The sequence below is a fragment of the Lithobates pipiens genome, unplaced genomic scaffold (genome assembly GCF_037356315.1).
Source record: "Lithobates pipiens isolate NorthernLeopardFrog02 unplaced genomic scaffold, aLitPip1_a1.2 Scaffold_3, whole genome shotgun sequence".
NCBI classification, from domain to species: Eukaryota; Metazoa; Chordata; class Amphibia; order Anura; family Ranidae; genus Lithobates; species Lithobates pipiens.
Genome location: NW_027507790.1, coordinates 82,166,112 through 82,191,526, shown reverse-complemented (window position 1 = coordinate 82,191,526; position 25,415 = coordinate 82,166,112). Strand labels below are relative to the sequence as shown.

At 46.6% G+C, this 25,415-nt stretch overlaps 1 protein-coding gene across 11 annotated transcripts in view; it reads right to left on the bottom strand.

The window, feature by feature from the left end:
* Nucleotides 1-14,258, bottom strand: part of CLIP1 (CAP-Gly domain containing linker protein 1) — a 259,076-nt gene extending 244,818 nt beyond the window's left edge. For all 11 annotated transcript variants that reach the window (XM_077461934.1, XM_077461936.1, XM_077461938.1 and 8 more), the window contains exon 1: nucleotides 14,096-14,258. The gene's annotated coding sequence lies outside the window, so the exon portion shown is untranslated. The remainder of the gene's footprint in view (nucleotides 1-14,095) is intronic.
* Between the last annotated feature and the right edge of the window lie 11,157 nt (nucleotides 14,259-25,415).

The window sequence follows — 25,415 nt, the reverse complement described above, 5'->3', positions numbered from 1 at the left end:
AAAGCCAAGTCCATCTTTCTGATCATGTTGAGACCCAACCCATATTTAGTCCACAGCCCCCCCACCCCCCACAAATACAATGTGGGGGGGGGGGGGTTCTTTCCCCACTGGCTCCTGTCACATTTGACTTTGGCTCCGCGTACACAGCCAAGTCAACCATTCACAGAATAACGGTAAAGACAAAAACCTCAAGTTCAAATCGTCATCATGGCAGAGGGACTCTTAGTTCTCAAAAGGAACATGAATGCAGCGGTGTTGCCAGGCTTGTAGTCCAATACTTTCTCCAACTCCATAACTAAAAAGGTCCGTATCACAGTATGAACCTAAGCCAGAGGAAGAGTCTGCAGGAGCAAAATCACTGCACCCATGATCCAACAATTCTGGCTGCAATTCTTTGCAGGCTCCAATACAAAAACAAATAATAAAAGAACAATTTGCAATATGGGTGCATTTTTTTTTTCCAAGAGAAGGAATTCCCCTTTACGTTTGTATCTAGCAAGATTATCTATTCACTTTTCATCTAAATAATAGGGATGCATGACTGAACAGCTGCATCAGCTTGGATCCCTATGTGATCAGAACACTAGGAAAAATGGGGGGGGGGGGGGGATTTCTTAAAGTGCAGGGGGGCTATAACAAAAAAAAAAAAAAAAAAAAAAAACACCACACAGGGAAAGACGAAGGAAAAAGGCATAAATCAAGATGGATTCAGGAAGGACTTGAGTGTCAAAACTATAATGACAGGAAAGAGATTTCTCTACAGGCTGACCGATAGGAAATACCTTTTTTTCTTTGCGCATCCCATGGGAAAATATACAGAGAGCACTTTTCAAGGAGAACAGACAATAACTAGCAGATCAACGTGAAATTAAAGCAAATACCTTAATTAAGAACATCTGTAACTAAAGGTCTTAACATTTTGTTTGGTTAGACTTGCGATTTATATATTCCTCCATCAGCTGCATGCTCATTTGACAATGGAATTTGTATGATCAATCTACAGATCAGCTGACACAAAGCAATAGCATGCAGCGCTACAACTGATCAGGACACTGTCTGCATGGAGTTTGCATTTTCTCCCTGTTGGAGGAAACCACAGTACCTGGGGGTAACCCACACAAACAGACATGTAGGTAGGTTAGTTGGCTCTTGTCTAAATTGGTCCTAGTATGTGTTCAGGGTCTAATCCCAACTTCAGCCTCCTAGGCAAACACAGTCTAATGCAGTTCTGGCATGGAGCCACAGAATAAATAAGGTTTCAAGGGTAGAAGTGTAGCAAAGATCACAACAGTCCTGGTAGTAGGAAGTGGGAAGGGGTTGCCTCCCTAACTGTGCAGTAATAGAGATGAGCACCACAAAATACTGGCAGATATTCGAATGAGGTTTTGGCACTGTCTGAAATAAAAAGGCGGATAATGTAGTAACGATAGCAAACACTGAGACCATATAGTCTACAGAATGGTCAATCTCAAGCTTTGTGCATGTTACTGTGTACTGGGGCAGCACAGTGGCTAAGTGGTTAGCACTTCTGCACAAGAGACAGTTCAAATCCCAAGCATAGTACTACCTGCTCGGAGTTTGTATGGGTTTCCTCTGAGTATTTGAGTTTCCTCCCACACTCCAAAGACACATTGGTATTTAAATTGGCCCTAGTATGAATGTAGGTTAGTGACCTTAGATTGTAAGCCCCTTGAGGGCAGGCACTGATGTGAATGTACAATATGTACAGTGGGGCAAAAAAGCATTTAATCAGCCACCAATTGTGCAAGTTCTCCCACTTAAAAAAAAAAAAAAAAAAAAAAAAGAGAGAGGCCTGTAATTGTCATCATAGGTATACCTCAACTATGAGAGACAAAATGTGGAAAACAAATCCAAATCACATGGTCTGATTTTTGAAAGAATTTGCAAATTATGGTGGAAAAGTAGTATTTTGTCAATATCAAAAGTTCACCTCAATACTTTGTTGTATATAGTTTGTTGGCAATGACAGAGGTCAAACGTTTTCTGTAAGTTTTCACAACTTTTTCACAAGGTTGTCACACACTGTTGCTGGTATGTTGGCCCATTCCTCCATGCAGATCTCCTCTAGAGCAGTGATGTTTTGGGGCTGTCGCTGGGCAACACGGACTTTCAACTCCCTCTAAAGGTTTTCTATGGGGTTGAGATCTGGAGACCGGCTAGGCCACTCCAGGACCTTGAAATGCTTCTTACAAAGCCACTCCATCACCCGGGCCAGCGTGTTTGGGATCATTGTCATGCTGAAAGACCCAGCCACGATTCATCTTCAATGCCCTTGCTGATGGGAGGAGGTTTGCACTTAATCTCACGATACATGGCCCCATTCACTCTTTCATGTACACAGATCAGTCGTCCTGTTACCTTTGCAGAGAAACAGCCCCAAAGCATGATGTTGCCACCCCCATGCTTCACAGTAGGTATGGTGTTCTTCGGTTGCAACTCAGCATTCTCTCTCCTCTAAACATAACAAGTTGCGTTTCTACCAAACAGTTCTACTTTGGTTAAAAAAAAAAAAAAAAAAAAAAGTATCCTCTTCTGGATCATCCAAATGCTCTCTACCAAAACTCAGACTGGCCCGGAAATGTACTGGCTTAAGCAGGGGGATACGTCTGGCACTGCAGGATTCGAGTCCCTGGCGGCGTAGTGTGTTACTGATGGTAGCCTTTGTTACGTTGGTCCCAGCTCTCTGCAGGTCATTCACTAGGTCGTTTCCCCTCCCCCCCCCCCCCGTGTGGTTCTGTGATTTTTGCTCACAGTTCTTGTGATCATTTTGACCCCATGAGGTGAGATCTTGCGTGGTGCCCCAGATCGAGGGAGATTATCAGTGGTCTTGTATGTCTTCCATTTTCTAATTATTGCTCACACAGTCCCCAGTTGATTTCTTCACACCAAGCTGCTTGCCTATTGCAGATTCAGTCTTCCCAACCTGGTGAAGGTCTACAATTTTTTTTTCTGGTGTCCTTCACCATAGTGGAGTTTGGAATGTGACAGGTTGTGGACAGGTGTCTTTTATACCGATAACAAGTTCAAACAGGTGCCATTAATACAGGTAATGAGTGGAGGACAGAGGAGCATCTGAGGCCCCTTTCACACTGGGGTGGTGCGGCCGTCGGCGGTTAAGCGCCGCTATTTTTAGCAGCGGTATGCAGCCGCTAGCGGGGTGGTTTTAACCTCCACTAGGGGCCGAAAAGGGGTTAAAACCACCCATTTTCTGGCGGTATAGCCGCGCTGCCCCATTGATTTCAATGGGTAGGAGCGGTTTAGGAGCAGTGAATCCAAAGATGCGGTTAGCAGGACTTTGTTCACCGTCCTGCTAGCGCATTGCTCCAGTGTGAAAGCCCTCCGGCTTTCACACTGTAATGAAAGGGGCCAGTTTTTTCAGGCGCTATACAGGTGCTATTTTTAGCGTGAAAACCGCTCAGATCTGTGAGAGCCAGAAATCTTGCTCATTTGTAGGTGACAAATACTTATTTTCCACCATAATTTTCAAATAAAATCTTTCAAAAATCAGACAATGTGATTGCCTGGGTTTGTTTGCACATTTTGTCTCTCATAGTTGAGGTATACCTATGATGACAATTACATGTCTCTCTCATCTTTTTAAAGTGGGAGAACTTGCACAATTGATGGCCGACTACATAATTTTTTGCCCCACTGTATGTACTCGTGTAAAGCCCAATAGCCCCAGACTCTTTGTATCCAATACATTGCCTATTTGGTGAAATGGCTCTCCCACATGGAATTTTTTTTACAAAGATCAGATCTTGCTACTGACTTCCATTTCAGAAAGCCCACTCTGACACACAAAGTACTTGTGAGCATCTCAGCAATGCTTCACTGTAGGAGACGTGGGTTGTCATAGTGGAATTTTATACTTTATTCAAATGAAGTGTTGAGCAATATTGCAGAACTGATGAAACTATGGTCCTGCAACTCTAAAGTCTTTGTGGTAAGCCTGCCTCTTGTAGTTAGTTATGTCTTGACAAGTTCAAAAGACGTCAATTCTTTGACCTACATATTTGGTAGGTAGGTATAGAAGTGTAGTACATCTCCCTCCATGGAGATGTTATAAATGAAAGGGACAGACTTCAGACGATGTAGTGCATGCTGCTCAAATCTACTCAGCTGACTGTAGGTTTACACTTAAAGCAAACCTGTACAAAAGAGAAGTTAAATATTAACAACAGCAGGCAGTAAAGCATAATCTTTTACATTGTAATTTGCCCTACAGAACAAACTGAAGCTCCACTTCCTCATCCTGAAGACTAGGTATAATCCACACCCAGTGCTACAATGTTACTGTGTCTAAACGACAGGCCCACAGTCTGAGAAGATCAGAACTCAAAAAGTTATATGTTGTCAGCGGATTGTAGTTGGGTACAGGTAGTAGACGCCTGGCAGCTGAAAGTTGCTAAAGATGCTGGATCGGCAGAAAATCTATGCAACTATCATTTTCAGTAAGAAAGGTCGGCAAAAACCATTGCCAGAATGCACCTAAAAAACCCTAAAAAGCTTGCCTGTGGCTTGGTTGTCTGATGACACTTCTGAAGCCACAGCAGCAGCCTAGTAATGGGTAGGACAATTGGAGCCAAGCAGGAAGCTGAATAAGTTACAGCTTGCTTTGCACACAGCAAAACATTACATCACTTCAAATGGGTAAAAAGCAATCACACAGCCAATACGTGCTGATGGGACATGATGTACGACTCTAAGAAAAGTACTTGCCGTGCCAAATTAGAGCAACACTCAGGAAAAGCAGCAAAGGCTTCTTCAAAGTAAGCAACACAATGAGGGTTCCATTGGTACTTGTACCCTAGAGAGTACTCCGTTTAAGAGTTGTTTCAGGCTGCTTCTGCATGGATTTTAAGAGCTGCTGTCATATTCACATTGCCTTGTATGACAATTTAAAGGATTTATAAAGACACGACCTATGTCCATGTACACAAGCCCTTACCCTAGGTTCACACTTCTGTGTTTTGTGCGGGCTGCTTTTGTGCGGGCTCGGCTGCTCAGTAACACGAATGGGCTGCTGTGCCTGCGCTTCAACTAAAAAAGGTGCATGCACCTTTTCAAAAATGCTGCCACATAGAAATCGCATGGTCTTTTTGACCCTGCGATTTCCCTATGGTCCCCACACCTGCAAACACACTGCGTGCTGAGATGCATGGGAGTGCCATTCAAAATGAATGGCACCCGAACGCGTTTCCTAAAAGCAGCACGATTTGGCTGCGTTTATGTATGCAGTTCCCACAGCCACATGCATAGGTGTGAACTTAGCCTAAAGCTGTGGGCTATTTTCCTGAAAACCTGGAGATCCCCCTAAAGCCACTGTGTCCTGAATCATGAATGTGCCCTGTTTAATGTATATAGCAAAAAAAACTTTATATTCAACCCCAGGCACACACATTCCATCGTTCCGGTCATAGAAATATCAGATTGCAGTCTAAATGCGTGCCTGGCTTTCATTGACATAACACTGAAAAAGTAAACAAGCCAAACATAGCCATCATCAGGTATCCCACACCTCGATTAAGATTTTCATTTACACCAGTCTGTCTTTTCATGGTAGCACACTATAAGGGCGTGAAACAAATGACATCTGTATGCAAAATACACATCAATCACAGCGGTTATGAAGAGCAAGGTGTGAGTCAAATGCCAGACTTCCATAAACCTCAAATTTTGGAAAACAAACGCGCACACACCCTGACCATCTGGATGGGGGTCATTTTATGGGTCTCTACTCTCCCTGGAACACGATATCCCTAATCTTCCCAGTCTGCACACGCTGAAGAAATCAACATAGTCACAAAAACACATATTGCTTTCTTTTTAGAACATCAGCATTGTATTAATACAAACAATAGCTATTGAAATAAAATATTAGCTTACTAGAAAAAAAAAAATCCTTTCATGTTGGGAGTTCTGCCTGTCTGCTGGCCATCTTTTTCCACAACTTCCTGGATTCCCTGCATGATTTGCAGCTTCTTTTCTAACGTTTACTTTCAATTTCTAAGGACTACAGATCCCATGGTACCTTGCTGCCTGTAAGCAATGAGTATTGTACTGACTGCCTCCGAACCTCCTCCTCTCAGCTCCTCTGTAGTTCAGAAGGCACTGTGAAATGTGTAGCACAGCAGTGCCTACTCACAGGATGTGGGTATTATTTACTAAAGGCAAATCCACTGTGCACTTCCAAGTGCACTCGCAGCAGATCTGAGGGGGACATGCAAGGAAAATAAACAGCATTTTTTCTTGCACATGATTGGATGATAAAATCAGCAGAGATTCCTCTCATTTTAGATCTTCCCCTCAGATCTACAGTGAGTGCACTTCCAAGTGCACTTGTAGTGCAGAATGGATTTGCCTTTAGTACAGGGGTTGACAAATTTGCTTTGAATTTAGGAGCCAGTTAAAGTTAGGAGCAAGTTTTTTTTTTTTCAGCTCCCGGGGTAAGGCCACTCATTTTCACCCCCTATCCCTAACTCACAATGGAGCACCCAGTCAATAACTCCATTGAAACGCTGTTACATCAGGGTTATGGGCTGACCAGAAAGAGTAAGGCTGGCAACAGATGGAACTGGCTGGCACTGGCAGGTGGCACTGGTTGCCACTGGCAGGCACATGGAACTGCCAGATGGCACCGGCAGGTGACACTGGTTTGGAACTGGCAGGTGACACTGGCGGTGGCACTGGTTTGGAAATGGCAGGTGGCCCTGGTTGGCGATGGCAGGTGGCCCTGGTTGGCGATGGCAGGTGGCCCTGGTTGGCGATGGCAGGTGGCCCTGGTTGGCGATGGCAGGTGGCCCTGGTTGGCGATGGCAGGTGGCCCTGGTTGGCGATGGCAGGTGGCCCTGGTTGGCGATGGCAGGTGGCCCTGGTTGGCGATGGCAGGTGGCCCTGGTTGGCGATGGCAGGTGGCCCTGGTTGGCGATGGCACTAGTTGTCACTGGCAGATGGCACTGATTGGCGGTGGCACTGGCAGGTTGGCGGTGGCACTGGTAGGTGGCAGGTGACACTGATTGGTGGTGGCAGGTGGCACTGACACTGGCAGGTGGCAGGTTTCACACGGAGCACTCTGTTACTGAAATGTAACAGAGGAGCTGTCAGAATTGAGCTTAATGTTGGAATGGGCGGTACCCAGCCAGGGTGTGAAACTGACAAGTAACAGAGGCGTACATGTCAGATTTGAGCTTGATGCCGGGGTGGGCGGGGCCCGGGTGGGTGGGACTCAGCAGCTATCAAACACCAGCCAACGATTGGGCTGCTTAAGAAAAGGGATGGGCCACATACACGTAGCGGCCCGCCCAGATCCCATTGGCTGGTGTTTGATAGCTGCTGGGTCCCGCCCACCCCGACATCAGGCTGAAATCTGACAGATCCTCCTCTCTCCGTTGCTTGTCAGTTTCACACACTTAGCGCGGCGCCACTGAGTGTGGAGGAGGGAGGAGGACGGCAGTCAGTGTTAATGCTGCTACATGTCTGGGGCATCAATAGTGGGCGGGCTGGTGGCAGCTTAGGCGCCAGGTTGCGATTTCTGGTTGCATTGGCGACCTGGTGCCTGGGGTTTGTCGAGCCCTGCTTTAGTAAATCAACCCCATACTGAAAACGTGTCACAGAATTCAAGGAAGTAAATGTGTGAGGCCCGTCACAAAGAAAGTTTCAAAACTGCAAGATCAATCATATTAATAGGAGTAGGATAGAAATAATTGAAATAGAATGTAGAAATAAATAAATTTTGACCATGATATTAAAGTCTCTTTTTGTTTGCTTAAAAATAACAAACATGTTATACTTACCTGCTCTGTGCAATGGTTTTGCAAAGAGCAGCACAGATCCTCCTTTTCTTGGGTCCCTTGCTAGTCCTCCTGGCCCCTTCCTCCTGCCAAATGCCCCCATAGCAAGCAGCTTGCTGCTCCGTGTGCCCACTTGGACATTAAGACATGGCTCGCCCCTGTCCCCTCTCTCTCCTCATTGGCTCGCTGACTGATTGACAGCAGCAGGAGCCAATTGTGCCCGCTGCTGTCTGGGTCAATGAGGGAGAGGGCCAGAACAGCCGAGACTCTCATGCAACATCCCTGGATGGAGATGGGGTTCAGGTAAGTATTAGGGGGTATGTTTTTTTTATCTTAAAGCATATAATGCATTAAGATTTAAAAAAAAAAAAAAAAAAAAAAAAAAAAAAACTTCTGCCCTTACAACCACTTTAACCGGCCACCTTTAATGAAATGGTAAATGTGTGATTGTATGCCATCAGTAAAAATTTAGTGTAAGACATGATGTCCCTCCCCCCCCACAATTATTTACCACCACCTTGTCCCCTTTTCTCAGGCTCGGTTCACACAGGGGCGACACGACTTCAGGACGACTTTGTGAGGCAACTTGGAGACGACTTGAACACGACTTTTAGACACAACCTGGGGCGACTTACAAGTCGCCCCAGGCCAGGCGACTTTTGCCGTGGCCAATGAGCTCTGAAGGGGGAACTCCACGCCAAATTTCTGAAAAAAAAATTGGCGTGGGTTCCCCCTCCGAGAGCGTACCAGGCCCTTAGGTCTGGTATGGATTCCAAGGGGGAACCCCCTACGCCGAAAAAAACGGCGTGGGGGTCCCCCCAGATCCACACCAGACCCTTATCCGAGCACGCTACCCGGCCGGCCAGGAAAGGGGGTGGGGACGAGCGGGCGCCCCCCCCTCCTGAGCCGTATCAGGCCGCGTGCCCTCAACATGGGGGGGTGCCTTGGGGAGGGGGGCGTGCGGCCCCCCCACCCCAAAGCACCTTGTCCCCATGTTGATGAGGACAAGGGCCTCTTCCCGACAACCCTGGCCGTTGGTTGTCGGGGTCTGCAGGCGGGGGGCTTATCGGAATCCGGGAGCCCCCCTTTAATAAGGGGGCCCCCGGATACCGGCCCCCCACCCTATGTGAATGAGTATGGGGTACAATGTACCCCTACCCATTCACCTGTAAAATAAAGTACAAAAAAAAAAAAAACACAACACACAAGATAAAATTGTTTATTGCACAGCTCCGGGGGTCTTCCGTCTTCGGGGGTCTTCTCGTCGGACTCCTCCGCTATCTTGTATCTCTTTTACTAGTGGAGGAGCCCGGCTTTCTTCCTCGCCGCTGCCCTCTTCTTCCAACTTCGGGGGTCTCGTCCTCCTATTCGGTTCTTCTGCCGGGCCACTGCGCCTTCTTATAGCTCTTTTACAGGCGGTGGCCCGGTCTTCTGTCGCCGCCGCCGCCTTCCGTTCTTCTTCTTCTTCTTCTCCTGGAGATGTTGACTCGACGCTCTCTCCGGCCGCAATGCCAGGGGCGCGCTGCGCGGCGACTTATATAGGGACAAGGGGCTGGGTCATCAGTTGATGTCACATGGGTTGATGTCACATGGTGACCCCGCCCCCTTACGATGTCACAGTCCCGGAGGATGCTGGGACTGTCGCCATGTGACATCAACCCATGTGACATCAACCGATGACCCCGCCCCTTGTCCCTTATATAAGTCGCCGCACAGCGCGTCCCTGGCATTGCGGCCGGAGAGAGCGTCGAGTCAACATCTCCAGGAGAAGAAGAAGAACGGAAGGCGGCGGCGACGGCGACAGAAGACCGGGCCACCGCCTGTAAAAGAGCTATAAGAAGGCGCGGTGGCCCGGCAGAAGAACCGAAGAGGGGGACAAGACCCCCGAAGTCGGAAGAAGAGGGCGGCGGCGAGGAAGAAAGCCGGGCTCCTCCGCTAGTAAAAGAGCTACAAGAAGATAGCGGAGGAGTCCAGCGAGAAGACCCCCGAAGACGAAAGACCCCCGGAACTGTGCAATAAACTATTTTATCTTGTGTGTTGTTTTTTTTTTGTACTTTATTTTACAGGTGAATGGGTAGGGGTACATTGTACCCCATACTCATTCACATAGGGTGGGGGGCCGGTATCGGGGGCCCCCTTATTAAAGGGGGCTCGCGGATTCCAATAAGCCCCCCGCAGACCCCGACAACCAACGGCCAGGGTTGTCGGGAAGAGGCCCTTGTCCTCATCAACATGGGGACAAGGTGCTTTGGCAAGGCACCCCCCCATGTTGAGGGCACGCGGCCTGGTACGGCTCAGGAGGGGGGGCCGCCCGCTCGTCCCCACCCCCTTTCCTGGCCGGCCGGGTAGCGTGCTCGGGTTAAGGGTCTGGTGTGGATCTGGGGGACCCCACGCCGTTTTTTTTCGGCGTAGGGGGTTCCCCTTGGAATCCATACCAGACCTAAGCTATGCTCTCGGAGGGGGAACACACGCCAAATTTTTTTCAGAAATTTGGCATGGAGTTCCCCCTTCAGAGCTAATAATTCTATCAAAGTCGCCTCCATATAAACGGAGATCCGACTTGGAGGCGACCTCCATTGAAATCAATGGGTACAAGTCGCCTACAAGTCGGATTCAAGTAGTACAGGAACTTCTTTTGAAGTCGGAGCAACTGTCAGTAGCGTTCATTAAGACGGCTCTCATTCACTTACATTGATTTTTAAATGTTGTCCGACCTGAGGCGACTAAGGGCGACCTGAAGGTCGGATCGGAGTCGCCCCTGTGTGAACCAAGCCTCACTGTATTGTTTTGTGAAACATTTAATAAAAAAAACAAATACATTGAGCAGTTGTGAACCTCTCAGGGGCCACTCAGCAATGTCACAAATGTAGCAGAACAAATAAAGCTGTGAGGGTTTTGGTACAAATTATCAGATCAGCTGGAAGCTCACACTGGCTGAACCTCATGCAAGTATATAGGAACAATTTTTTTCCTACTTTTAACCTGTATGAATCAAATATGTATAAGTCACCGTACACAAAAATTAAACACACCATACAATCTACAGCTGGCCATATGTAATAGATGGACATACCTAAGCAATCCATTCAAGCAGGATTTTGCACTACATGGTTATTGGGAGATTGTGCCATCAGATTGTATAGTGTATGGCCAGCTTAAAATGTAGCTCCAGCCATTTTTGTAAAAGCTGGCAGCTACAGAAACTAGCGGCTGACTTTTAATAAACAGAACTCACCTGTCCCAGGATTCAGCAATGTGTTATCCTGAGCCGTTCCTTCCCTTGGTCTTCTGTCCCTGGCATTTGAACTGTGGGCATCTGGCAGTGACAGCTTACAGCTTCACAAGCGAGTGCCCCCTGCACTTTGTGAAATGTCCGGCAGTCTTTTGGGACCCGTGAAGAGTCCCAGATGACTGTAGGAAGGGAAGGGAGGAACTTCAAGTCAGATTGCCTAGGCGATCAGAGTGGTAGTGGGAGCGAGCACCTGTCAAAACCAGGTACCCGCCTCCCCCAAACGAAGGGGGGAGGCCTTAAAGTGGAACTTCCCTTTTGGGTAGAGCTCCACTTTAAAATGGAACAAAACTTAACTAATAGAAAATTGCAAGCAGAGAAATGTAGAGAATTTTTTGTAGAAGAGAAATAGCATGTCTGTTCTTTAATATAAAAACACTTACCTGCCTACTTGCAATCTTCTATTGAATGTACACTGAGCTGCACAACTCAACGTGCATCCCTGCCTTACTCCAGCAGTGCCAAAATAAGAGACTCCTGTGCACATGCATGGAATGATGTTATTCCACGGCCAGACAATCAAGAAGCTGAAAACTCAGCACTCAAAAGTAGCCAGGGAGAAGATGACAGCAGGGATTAAAGCCTTGTGTAGACTTGCTTTGCTGTCTGAAGCCCAATCTACATTCAGATCACCATTTAGACAGCAATAGACAGGTGGTGAGGTGGTGTTGTACCACCTCTTTACAACCTGTTTTAACCCCCTAATGACTGAACCCCACTGGTACCCCCCACCCCCCAAGCACGACAAGGGATACAACTCCTGCCGCAGCTGTGACGTTGTCTCAGCAGTAACAGAGGAAGTAGTTGGGAGATGGTAAAAAAAAAGTGTGGCTCAATTGCAGAGTTTTAGCGCCCCTCATTGCATGTGTAAATAAGGCCTAACTGCTGCATCGCTGGAGGAGGTGTATTTCTGCGAGTTTAGTTCCATCTTAAGACCTACCAATAACTGTAATACAAGGACCTACCTAAACAATCCAGTTAACCTTTGCACTACATACTGTTTGTAGATCTAAAGCGGACAATGCGCTATACAATCTGAATGTACCATACTTTTTTTTTTAGACCTACCAACATTATATAGTGCAAGGATTGGTCTTATTTAATACTGTATGAATGGATTGTTTAGGTAGGTCCTGCTATTACATTGTTGATGTTACTCCTAAAATCAGTCAGTCTAAAGGCTCATGTACACAAAACGTTTTAAAAATGCAAGTGCCAGAGCAGCGCTAAAAAAACAAAATTTAAAAAAAATTTAAAAAAAATAAAACACAATTTTTTTCACGTTTAGCTGCATTTTTACATTAGCGTTATTGTGCGTTCTCATTAAAAACACTCCCTATAAATGTAAAAACGCTAAATGTGGCTAACAGCTTGTTACGTCTAGTGGCATTTTTCCTGCTCCTCGAAGCACAGGCTGTTTTTTTCTACTGCCCCTAAACTTTTATGCCTCCAAACGCCTCTGACAGCTTATGTCACGGGCGGCACAGTGGTGTAGTGGTTAGCACTCTCACCTAGCAGTAAAAAGGGTCACTGGTTCAAATCCCAACTATGACACTACCTGCCTGGAGTTTGCATGTTCTGACTGTGCTTGTGTGGGTACTCCGGTTTCCTCCCACACTCCAATGACATGCAGGTAGGTTAATTGGCTTCTATCCAAAATTGGTCCTAGTATATGAATGGGGACCTTGGATTGTGGGATCCTTGAGGGTAGGGACCGGTGTGCAGTGTACGGGGATCCCAGAGGCAGGTTGAACTGGATGGACTGGTGTCTTTATTCAACCTTACTAACTATGTAACTAGGTGTTCATGGGACACATAGTCTAACATGGAGGGGTGTTTATAGGCAGTTCAAAAGTGTCAGATGCCCCCAAAATCAGCTGTAAAAATGTCCTATGTGCTTGAGCCCTAAAAGCTTGTTTTGGGGTTGTTTGTACCTGAATGTATTCTGGTAAAAAAAAAAAAAAAAAAAAATCTGAGTGCAGCAACCCTCCCTTAGGCTACTTTCACACTGAGGCGCTTGACAGGCGCTACAGTGCTAAAAATAATGCCTGTAAAGAGCCCCTCTAGTTTCTCCAGTGTGAAAGCCCGAGGTCTTTCACACTAGAGCGGGGCACTTGCAGGACAGGAAAAAAAAAAAAGTCCTGCAAGCCGCATCTTTGCAGCATTATAGGCGCAGTGTATTCACCACTCCTAAAGCGCCCTTCCCCATTGAAAACAAAGGGGCAGCACCGCAAAACCCGCCGGCAAATCGCCAGAGAGGGTGGTTTTAACCCTTTTTCGGCTGCTAGCTAGCAGCCAAATAGCACCGCTTTACCGCCCCAGTGTGAAAGTATGCTTACCTGAGCTTATCTCAATCCAGCGCCATGCACGAGAGCAGGGGCTCTCTACCTCATTGGCTCAGAGACAGCAGCGCTGTCATTCACAGCCAGTGAGGAAAGAGAGGGGGCGGGGCTGAGCCACACTCTGTGTGCCAATGGACACCCGCTTGTTATGGTGGCTCAAGGAGAAGAGCCCAGAAGAAGAGAATCAAGGCAGCTCTCTGCAGAACCAAAATTTCACAGAGCAGTGTTGGCTATTTTAATAATAAAAAAATAATAATAATAATAATAATAAAATATATAACATATTACATATTGTGGTAAGACTAGCAGACCCCAATGAGGGTTTATCCCGAGTGTCTCCAATGAGTGTTTATTCCGTATGTCTCCCCCTGGGCTGATCAGAGGGATGGGTTGTCATATCACCAGGTTCCCTATGAGACGATGACTGGGGTACAGGTGTCTCCACCCAGGAGGGGCCCCAACCTCTGGGCCTGTGTTCCCGTTCAGATTCCTCCAGGTGATACTGAGGAGCCCAGGGCCCACGGTGCAGGCTGTGAGAGACGGTAATACAGGCCTTCCCCCCCCCACCTCAGCAGAGCAGGAGAGGTTGTGTGCACCAGACATAGCGCCGTCTGCCCATCCCTAACACCGAGCCAGCAGCCGTCACTCACCATCTATTCCTCTGGCTGCTGCCTTTCCTCTTCGGAGTGCCACGGACCGGGCACCGAACCGAGTGCGCGCGCAGCCCCGGCCACCTCAGTCAGGCGCGAGCACGGGCTCCTGAGTCTGTGGATGTCAGCAGGCGAGGGGCGGGGCGGGGACGTCACTGGCGGCTCCCGGATTGGTGGGTTCGGAACATTGCTGCGGCACTGCGATGTGACCAGGGTGGGCGGAGCCAAATCCCGGGAAGATGATGTATGGTCCGCGCTCTGCTACCGCTAAACATTGGGGGGAGATGGGATTACACTGTCACTCCATCAATACAATCTCATGGAAAAGCAATCTTGTTTTATTTATTTTTGTACAACAAAAGTTTTAATTGAAGCAGTAAATAAAGAAGATACATCCTTTTATACAACCAGAAAAACATATCAGAAAATATCCATCAAGGGTGTAGAAGCCAACATCATATAAGAAATAGTCAAAGCCATTGTATTCATTGTTAAAGCGGGAGTCCGCCGGGATTCCGCGTTTTTTTTTTTTTTTTTTAAAGCCAGCAGCTACAAATACTGCAGCTGCTGACTTTTAAAATAGTGACACTTACCTGTCCAGCGCGCCCGCGATGTCGGCACCCGAAGCCGATCTCTAAAACATCTCTCGAGCGCTGCCGCCGCCATCTTGGGTATGGGAATCAGGAAATGGAGCCTTTCGGCTTCATTTCCCGGTTCCCTACTGCGCTGTGCAATAAGGACGGTCCCCGCTGCCTCTGGGATCTGTGTGTTTCCCAGCAGGCAGCGGGGGACTTTCGGAAAGGGGCGTAATCTACGCCCCTTTCCGCAGAGAGCTATCCAGGAAGTGGGTGCAGATACCTGTGCTGTACAGGTACCTGCACCCCCCTCCCCCCTGAAAGGTGCCAATTGTGGCGCCGGAGGGGGGGAGGATTCCAATGAGTGGAAGGTCCACTTTAGGGTGGACCTCCGCTTTAAAGCTGCAGTTTTTAGTAACAGAATACATGATGATCCTGCCCAGAGGCGTAGCTTGAAGCTTGTGGGCCTCGATACAAAAGTTGAGCTGAGCCCCCTGGCTACTTCCAACGTGCGTGCAGATACATCCACCACACTCCAAGATACTTAAAGGGGCTTAAGAGTTCCCAGAGTTCCTCTTTACATCAGAGGACAGGGATCACTGCTGGAGAATCAGAGGACGGGGATCACCGCAGGAGAATCAGAGGACGGCGATCACCGCAGGAGAATCAGAGGATGGGGATCACCGCAGGAGAATCAGAGGACGGGGATCACCGCAGGAGAATCAGAGGACGGGGATCACCGCAGGAGAATCAGAGGACGGGGATCACCGCAGGAGAATCAGAGGACGGGGATCACCGCAGGAGAATCAGAGGACAGGGATCACCGCAGGAGAATCAGAGGACGGGGATCACCGTAGGAGAATCAGAGGAAGGGGATCACCGTAGGAGAATCAGAGGACGGGGATCACCGCAGGAGAATCAGAGGACGGGGATCACCGCAGGAGAATCAGAGGATTGGGATCACTCTCTAGTCAGAACGGCAGTGTAGTTGCTGTAGGCAGATACACCCTGTGCAGATCATGGCTAACTGGCTGTGTTGTAAAGGAATGTGATTTTAGCCTTGCGGAGGAGAAACAGCATAGAATGCTGAAATGGTAAAGGAGCTCAGCAGCAGGCATAGCGTGCAAGGCGGAGGGGGTGGTCAGGGGGCTTTGGGGGACTTAGATCTGGGAGGGCGAAGCCATGTGACACAAAATCTGGAGCCTACAGCCCTTCAGGCCCCCCCCACCCCCCCCCCCCCCGAGGAGGTGTTAAGGGATTTGTTTTAGCAAATTCTGAAGGTTTCTCTGTCAGTGTTGGCAGGGGGTCACCTCCTGGAGTGGGGGGGGGGGGGGGGGGAGAGACAGAGAATCCCAGCTGGTGACTAGGAGACACTGAGCAATGTCATACCTCACCAATGAGATCGGTCCCATCGTGGCTACAGGATGACACTCTCCTCCTCTTGCCTCGCTGAGCTTGGTTACCATTCCATGTTGCCAGCACAGACATTTCCCCATCCTGGGCTGTTCTCACCTCGTGCTCTTTTCCATTCAGGAAATGGCTCACAGCTTCTCCCAGCCAATAGGAACAGAGTGATGTGGACTGTGGAAGGCAAAGTAGAAGCCCAGTACTGGAGTGTCGCTATGAGGCACTAGGGCAGATCGGAGTTGGATTTTGTGGAGGATATGATAAAAATGACAGGGAGGCTGCAGGGGCCCCCTGGAGCTAGGGGCAGGGTTGCAATTGTGACCCCTGCAATCCTTTATGCTAAACCCATGATCCTGCCATGAAGCTCCTTACGTAGGCACTTGCTATTCTGTCCCCTTCTCCCAGTTGTGCCCCTGCAAAGACCAAATGTTTGGAGGATAAACCAAAAACAAGTGGGTCAAAATAGGAATGGAGTTTTTTTTTTCCGATTTTCATCACCAGTATAAAGATGTAGAGAACATCTTTAATGATCATTGGCACATTTTACATCTTGATAAGAATTTAAATCAAGTTTTGCCAGATAAACCATCCTTTGTGTATCGGAAAGCTCCAAACTTTGGCGCCAAGTTAGTAAAAAAAGTTCTGAATCCTCCTAAACTTCCAGTCTCTTTCTAGGAACAAGGAGGTTTTTTTGCCTGTAGGAGGTGTTCGACGTGCGCTAAGATAACACATCCAATCAGGGGTTTGACCAAGTTTACCTCATCGGGCTATAATCGCACTTTTGCGATTAAGGAATTTACTTCATGTAACACGACACACGTAGTGTACGTGTTACAATGTCCATGTAATCTCATGTATGTGGGGAGAACTAAACGTACCTTAAAAAAGAGGGTATCCGAACATCTGTATAATATAGAGATAGGGTACAAGGACCATAATGTATCCCTTCATTTTAGAAAAAACACCATAACCAAGATTCCTCTTTGTTAAAATTTTGGGGTATAGACAAAGTCTTGCCGAACTGGAGGGGTTCAAATATGGTTAGGGAGATTTCAAAGAAAGAATCACAATGGATATACTCTATGAACACTTTATCGCCAAAGGGACTGAATTGGACGTAAATTGTTTTATTAGTAATTACTGACTCTTTTCTCATTTTTATATAATTTTATATGTATCTGGATTGTTTTTTATAAGATATATGTAATTGTATATTTTTATACATATTTAGAATTTTATATATATATATGTTTACATCAGGATTGTCATTTTCATGGGTACTGGCAGTGGTATTTTATGGGTATGTTCAGTAAGAGTATGGGAGGGGTATATTTTTATTTTTACTTTTTTATATATTTTTTTTTCTACAAAAAATAATTTTTTTTTTTATTTTTTTTACAATTTTATGAAGACTTTGTATAAATTATATTTATATTAGTAATAGAGGTTCCATGCCGTGTATATAGCCCAGGCAGAGTGGTATATTCTCTGAGAATTATTAGTGTCGCTCTGTTAGAATGTGCAGTCACCTGTGCTGTCGTGTAACGCTGATGGTGTGTAAAGGCATTATGGGCGTTACGTGAGATGGAGAAGAGCTGTCACTTGTAGTTCGGTTCCCCATGACCGACTATGAGAGAAGGCTAGAGGTATACATTCAGTTGTAAGCCCAATGCAGTCCAGGGGGAAGGTGATCCTGTGGATTATTCTGTGGTGATAATCTGAATATGCCTGTTTTAAAATTGTCGTTTGTTAGTGTGTTTTTTGCTGTTTCATTCAAATAAATTTAAGTGTTTTTACGGTATCACACTATATACGTTTTCATTTTCCATTTACGTTACAACTATTGGGGACGGTGGAAGTAATAGTGATAACCATGTCCTAAGGGAAGATGATGGAAAGTGTGGATCCCATGGAGTATATATGAAGTGCTGATCTAACCCACGTATTTCGGTAAGAGCGCTACCAAAGGGGGAGTTTCACTTGTCACAAAAAAAACCCCGATTGTGGAAACCACGTGTGGAGGTGTTATAAGAAGTACGGTGGTGGTGAATAGTATTTTCCAGTACAAAAGACCCCTTTTTTGAAGTTTGTTGCTTCACTCTCCTTGAACGATTTTTTGTTGTGTACACAGCTTCCAGCGGTGCATTTCCTCCTGTGTAGACATTGTGCTTGTGATTGGAGGAAAAAGGAAGAGGAAAATAACTTTATCTGGATTGTGTAGCACACTGTTGTAAAGTATTGTAATGTTATTGCTCAGTTTATTATATATGTGACGGACATACAGAAATCGTACACGTATACATATATTATCATTTGAATGTATTTGTTTTGATATATTACCAGCAAAAGTTCACTGACATATAGCGCTGCTTTCCAGTGTGCCAGTGGAGTGGTGTGACGGGGTTGTCACATATCTCTCCTGGCAACTGGTCTATTTTTTGATCTGTGCCCCTGCATTGGTGGCAGCTGGTGGAAACATTTTTGGGGGGTGGCAAACAGTGCCACTGCCCAGTCGGTAACACTTATGCCCCGTACACACGAGAGGGATTAAGTCTGACAGACCTCCAAAGGAGTTCCGCCGGAGTTCCGCCGGAGTTCCGACGGAGTTCCGACGGAGTTCTGGCGGACTTTTCGACCGAACGGACTTGACCACACACCATCACACCAAACTCCGACGGAGTCGAACGTGATGACGTACGACTGGATTCGACGTAGGAAGTTCCTAGACAGTAGCCAATAGCTGCCCTAGCGTCGGTTTTAGTCCGTCAGAGTAGCACACACACGAGCGGATTTTTCAAAGGGGACCGGGTCCGGCGGAGTTCCGTCGGGAAAATTTAAAGCATGCTTCATTTCTAAAGTCCGTCAGACTTTAGCTTCGCTAAAGTCCGTTGCAGCCCACACACGATCGGATAGTCCGCCGGACTCAGTCCGTCGGAGTTTGGATGTCGAAAAGTCCGCTCGTGTGTACGGGGCATTACCCTATCAGTAGCGGCGGCCTCCCATTCTGCTCTCCACGGGTCATGGCAGCAGCTTCCATTTCCTCCCTGCTCCGCGGTGGCGGCCAATTGGTAGTATTCTCTTTTCGGACAATCAGAAAACCAGGGCAGGGCCCTCTTAGATCAGTGACCCCCCTTTACCTTATTGTATTCCCTCTGCAGAGCCTTCACATTAGAGTTAGAGCTGAGGCTCTGGTGACCAGAGAATCTATTACAAACTCTACAGATTCTGTTGTACTGCAAAAGGGAACTCTGATGGACAAAGTGCATAGCATCATTGGTGAGTGGAGAGAAAAAAAAAATTCCAACATCACTGATTAGAAGAAGGAAAAAAAAAAATCTCCAGCATCACTAGCCACAGGAAGATTGAATTGCTCAGCGATTGGCTAGAAAAAATACCTGGAAGTAGAAGCTAAAAAACAAAAAAACAGAGACTGGTTATAATAATGTGTCCAATGTCAGTGGGAACAGAGGGGGAGAGGATGCCAATGATGGGTCCTGGATGGGTGCTATGTCTCACTAATTTTTGTGTTGTGGTCCCTTTAAGGAGGATAGTTGTGGTGTATTCAGGGGTTCTCACCTGTGCAGGGTGAGAAGTTACAGGATAGTTCAATGATAAAGGAGAGGATCGAATTACAGTTCTCTCTGCATTAATAATTTCCTATTTGGCACCCAAAATGTTGGAGTTTCAGAAAGATTACCTCCAGGATGCAGCACTTAAGTGCCGACCCACACTATGTGAGAACCACCTGCAAACATTCATAATGGTGATTTACACCATTATTCTGTATGGCTCAAATCGCACAGGATCTCTTCTTTAGCCACCCCAGAATCCAATCGCATGGGGGTTGACAAGGTCTGCAAATTGCACTGCATTTTGCAAACCGATTTCAGGGTGTCATTAACTTAACATACACACCAGAGAGGATCCAGGCGGCTGGGCAATAGGGCACTTGGGGGGGCCCCCCGAGAATGTGGGTGAGTGGGTGGGCAGCTCCGCAGGTTGCTCGGTTGGTGAGCGGCCGGTTGAGAGAACAGACGAGTAGCTGGGCGGCTTGGTGGGTGAGCGGGCGGTTGGCCAACCAGGGAGCCGGTGGGTGGGGGAGCAGAGAGATGACATCTCTCTCCACCCGGCACACGCCCTGCATCTCTGCAGTTCCACCCTCACTGTGCAGGCAGCACAGTCTCTGCTGCTTGACTCTGGGACAGAGCAAGTGAGCACCTTAGCAGGAAAGTGACAATCCACAATGCATGGCAATCTGCATCTGGTGACAGGCGACGTGGCAAGTGACACAAACAGGGCTCCTACTGATTCTGCATTATGGCGAGTTGAATGATTTTATATAACAATGTAATAATAGAAATAACGTGCTTCAATGAGCCTGACCCCATAACAACCATGGTGCCAGGATGATTGAAGCGCCAACATCAGCCATATCCCCAATAAATTGCCCCTAAAAAAACATTTTCTGGCAGTGCCCCTCCCGAGACTAAACTCTGGATCCACCCGTGACACACACGCACACAGTGGTTCACATGAATGGGGTGCAATTTGGAAATGGAAGCCATACAGAATTCGCAGCACACAAGTGCGAACCAGCCCTAAGACAGGAAGCTCCTAGTGCAGACATGTAGGCGTTTGGAGAGGAGACACCTGGCTTAGCGTTTGTCTGCGGGAAGCTGCTAAATGGACTCAATCTGGACATTTCTAAAAGGTGGGTAAATCACTTACATGATGGATACTGTGCTATGTTTCATTTGTGCTGAAGATAAGTGAACTTTTGCGTTTGTGTTGCTGAGGTTAAAGGTTAACACTTTTATGGGGGGGGGGGAATCATCAAATAAAAAAAACTGGATTTTTAAAACAGCTTACCTGTAAAATCCTTTTCTTTGATGTACAGCAGGGGACACAGAGCCATAGTACTTACTATGTGGATTCTAGCAGTGTTTCTCATCTCCAGTCCTCAAGGCGCACCAACAGGTCATGTTTTCCCGATTTCCACTATTGGGCACAGGTGATTTGATCAGTTTTCACTGCCTTAGTAATTACCACAGCCGTTTTATTTGAGGGAAATCCTGAAAACATGATCTGTTGGTGCGCCTTGAGGACTGGAGTTGAGAAACACTGGGTTATAGGGCCACTGATAGGGCGTGGCAGTGTCCATCACCTAAGGCAAGAAGTGTACTCCCTATAACCCCTCCCATTACTGGGAGTCATCAGTTTTGTAGCCAAGCAATACAAGTGTATACCAAGAAGGGTTTTACAGGTAAGCTTTTTTTTAAATCCGGTTTTCTTTTCTTACATCAGGGGACACAAAGCCATAGTACATACTATGTGGGATGTCCCAGAGCAATGTCAACTGAAGGGAGGGAGACACAACAAAAAACAGGAGGCCAAAAGGCCTCATACTGCAGTATACTGTGCCCAACGGCAATATCCTCCTGACCTTAATATTGATTTGATAAAAATCGGATAATCATATGAACCGAAGACCCAGTCACGGCCTTACAGATCTGAGCAACAGAGGCCTGATGATGCCGCACCCAAGAGGCACTAATCACCCTGGATGAGTGTGCTCGAACATGAGAAGGAAGACTTTTCTTCTTTAAGCTGAAGCTTGAACAATCACTTGACTAATCCATTTGGAAAATAGTGGATTTTGACGTTGCCTGTCCACATTTTGGACCCTCTGGCAGTACAAACAAAACACGTGTTTTGCGAACCTGAGTGGTCACCGTTAAATAGACTCTGATTACTCTTACTACATCAAGGGAATGTAGTGACTTCTCTTCCCTAGACTGAGGCTCTGGGGAGAAGGAAGAATAATATCTTGATTTAAATGAAAACCTGTTACCTCATCCTATGCATGATCAAATATGTCTCTTTACAAGACAGAGCTGCTAGTTCCGATATTCTTCTAGCAGAAGAAACGGCAATCAGAAAGATTATCTTTCTTGTCAAAAAAGGACCAAGGCAATTTCTCATGAAGGTTCGAACAGCTGATTCAGATAAGACCAAAATTCAAATCCCAAGGATTAGAGGTGCCTTCATAGGGGGGATTAATCCGTGATACCCCCTTTAATAAGCTACACACCAAGATTGGGAAGCAAGAGGCCATTTAAAGGAAACACTGACAAGGCCTGGATCTGGCCCTTGATGGAAGTCAAGGCCAACTTAATGTCAGATCCCATTTGCAGGAAATCAATGATCCTGCCTATGACACATAGTTCCTGGGGTGCCAACCCCTGGATCCACACCAAGAAACATATGCCTTCCAGACTCTATAGTAAATAATTCTGGAAGCCGGCTTCCTGGCATTAATCAAAGTAGACACTACCTGAAGGAGATCACCCACGATCCTTTATAAAGTGGGATTCTACAGTCAAACCTGTTAAATTTTTCATCCACAAGGTAGGATGGAATACCGGACCTTGTGCGAGAAGGTCTGGCTATAATGATCTCGGTAAATAAAGATCTGCTGGGACCACCAGAATCACCTCCTTTCATTCCTGCTTGATCCTGTGGAGAAGGCGTGGAAGTAGCAGAACTTGAGGAAATGCATAGATCAGTAAAAAACTGATCCCATGGGAGGAGTAATGCGTCTGTTCTGCCTGCTAGCGAATCCCTTGTTCCCAATACAAAGTTGTTGACTTTGTTGTAGAATCTGGATGCGAATAGGTCCATGTCCACAACAACCCATCTCTGACATACCGCTAGGAAGATGTCGGGGAGAAGAGACCATTCTCCCGGAAATAATTGTTGGCGACTCAAGTAGTCCGTCTGCCAACTCTATTCCTAGAATGAAAGTTGCTGATAGACAAGGACTTCTTGTGCCCTCCTGGTGATTAACGTAAGCCACAGCTGTGGCCTTGTCAGACTGAATCCTGACAGGACAGTCCCGTAGTCTGACCGTCCCAGACATACTGCCCAAATTCTCCAAAATGTTGATAGGCTAGGTCCTCTAACCTGGACCATCTCCCCTGGACAGAATCTTCTTCTCGGGCTGCTCCCCAGCCTAGAAGGCTGGCATCTGTTAACACTTTCCAGGATAATAGTAGAAAATATTTTACCTTTTGCTGGATAACAACCACCAATTTAGGCTCTGACTTACGTTGGGAGCCAAGCGCATTTGGGAAAAAAAAAAAGGCCTGAATCCTTTTATTGCAGACCGACAGGATGGTGTTTTGAAGCAGTCCTGAGTGAAAACCATGCGTAAGGGACTGCCTCCAAGGAGGCCACCATTTCCCCCAACAATCTCCCGCCCAGCCAAATGGAAGGCTGGGCAGGGCATTTTCTTTGTTTTGATAAGTTGAATTAGTTCTACAATGGAATTGATTCTTGTCTGGGGTAAGAATACCTTCCTCTGTACGGTATCCATAACCAGACCCAAGTACTGTAATCTCCTTGATAGTTTTAAGGAGGATTTTTCTAGGTTGAGTATCCAACCCAGAGATTCTACAATCAAACTCTGGTTTAGATCTGAGACTGAATGATCTATTAAAGGTAGATCATCTAAATAGGCTAGGACCGTTATACCTTGAGCCCTTAATCTGGCTAAAGGAGGTGCCAGAATCTTTCAGAACACCCATGATGCTGTGGCTAAACCGAATGACAGGGCCACAGCTGAAATTATGATTTTATATTTCAAAGCACAGAAATTTCTAGTGAGCGGGAAAATTTGGCACATGGAGATATGCATCTTTGATATCAATTAAAGACAAAAACTCGCCTCCTTGCAGGAGGATTGTGCAAAAGGATTGGATGTTTAAGTGCCGATTCAGATCTTTGAGATCTAGAATGCGTCTTACCTCCCCGTTTGGTTCTGGAACTGTGAAAGGTTTGAATCAAACCCTGTGACCTGTTCCACCAAGGGAACCACTGATATTACTGACTGGGATAATAGATGATTCAGAGCCAGAAAGAAACTTATTTTCTCTGGATCCTTGGGAACATTTTCCCTTAGAAAAAACAAGGAGACGGAAACTCTTGGAACTCTAGTCGTTTTCTCTACCCTAGAGAAAAACTGCAGAAGCCACCCATCTGTCTTGACATGTTCCCAGATCTTGAGAATTTCAGGAGCCTTCCCCCCACCCGAGCGAGTGGGGGGCGCCCCTTCATAAGGAGGCTTTAGCATTCTGCTTTGTGGGCTTTCTGCCCCAAGATCTCTTCTGACCCTGGTGCTGCCCTTGGGGACTTCCCCTTGAATCTGATGGTTGAGGCTATGGAGACTGCCTAGAGGCTGATGCCTCTGGCACAGGAGAGGCAGCACAATTAAAGGAGAAATATTTGAACTTCTTTACTGGTAAAAAAGAGCTTTTCCCATTAGAGATCCTTTGGATGTACTTTTCCAGATCGTCTCTCAATAGCTGTTCACCATGAAAGGGAAAACTGGCTAAGAGCTTTTTACACTGCTTCGGCTGACCAATTTTTCAGCCACAGAACTCTGTGAGAATGCACTAGTCAAAGCATCAGCCTTAAATGATAGAGTCCTTCATAGCATCTACTGTGAAACATAGTGCATCTGGTGCACCAGCTCATTGCTGGGCCTGCTGATCAGGCAGAATTTTAAGTATCTCCTCAAACTGTTCCTTCCAGATGTTCCTTTTCAGAATACATAAGCTTTTTTAGCCATGCATGAATAGGAAAAAACATCCCAGATAGGGGAAGTTCTAATGAACCCAATTAGAGGTGGGTTCCTCAAGAGCATGCGCTGCAGGCAGCAAAAAAGGTTGAGTAAGGGAGTACACAAGCAACCTGTCTTGTGATGCTACTCTTTCCATATTAGGATCCTCAGAAGAGGATAAATAAGTATCTTCCAAATATTTGGGAAGATCTACCTGATCCCCAGCCTCCTGCACCTCAATAAGAGGGTCCTGAGCACTAGATCGGAATATGCTATGTTTAGCCCCACTCTTTAGCCCCTTCTTTCCAAATTACAAATGGTAGAAGAAAAACCTCTTGTATGATATATACAGGGACTGAAGTGTTTAAGCAACAACAGTTTCCCCTGACAGCTCAATCCGACCAGCCGCATCCCTCTCAGGAGGAGGATGACATTCTTTTGGAAATGGATTTAGCTTAGAGGAGTTCCTGGTCTCATTACCACTCATAGCCTGAAGCATACAGCAGAGGCACTACAAGCAAAAGAATGTACACTGGTAGGCTATAGTCTAGTGCCATTAGCTGCTATTAATCCTAGCCTGGTAAAGTATAATGTGTCAAAGGGAAATGCCTATGTCACTAACCTGAACAAGCCATCCTCCTCATGTGCCCCTCCAGAGCCAGCAGCAGCTACACATACACAGCGCTTTAACACTTCCTCCATGTGTGGACGGCGTCTG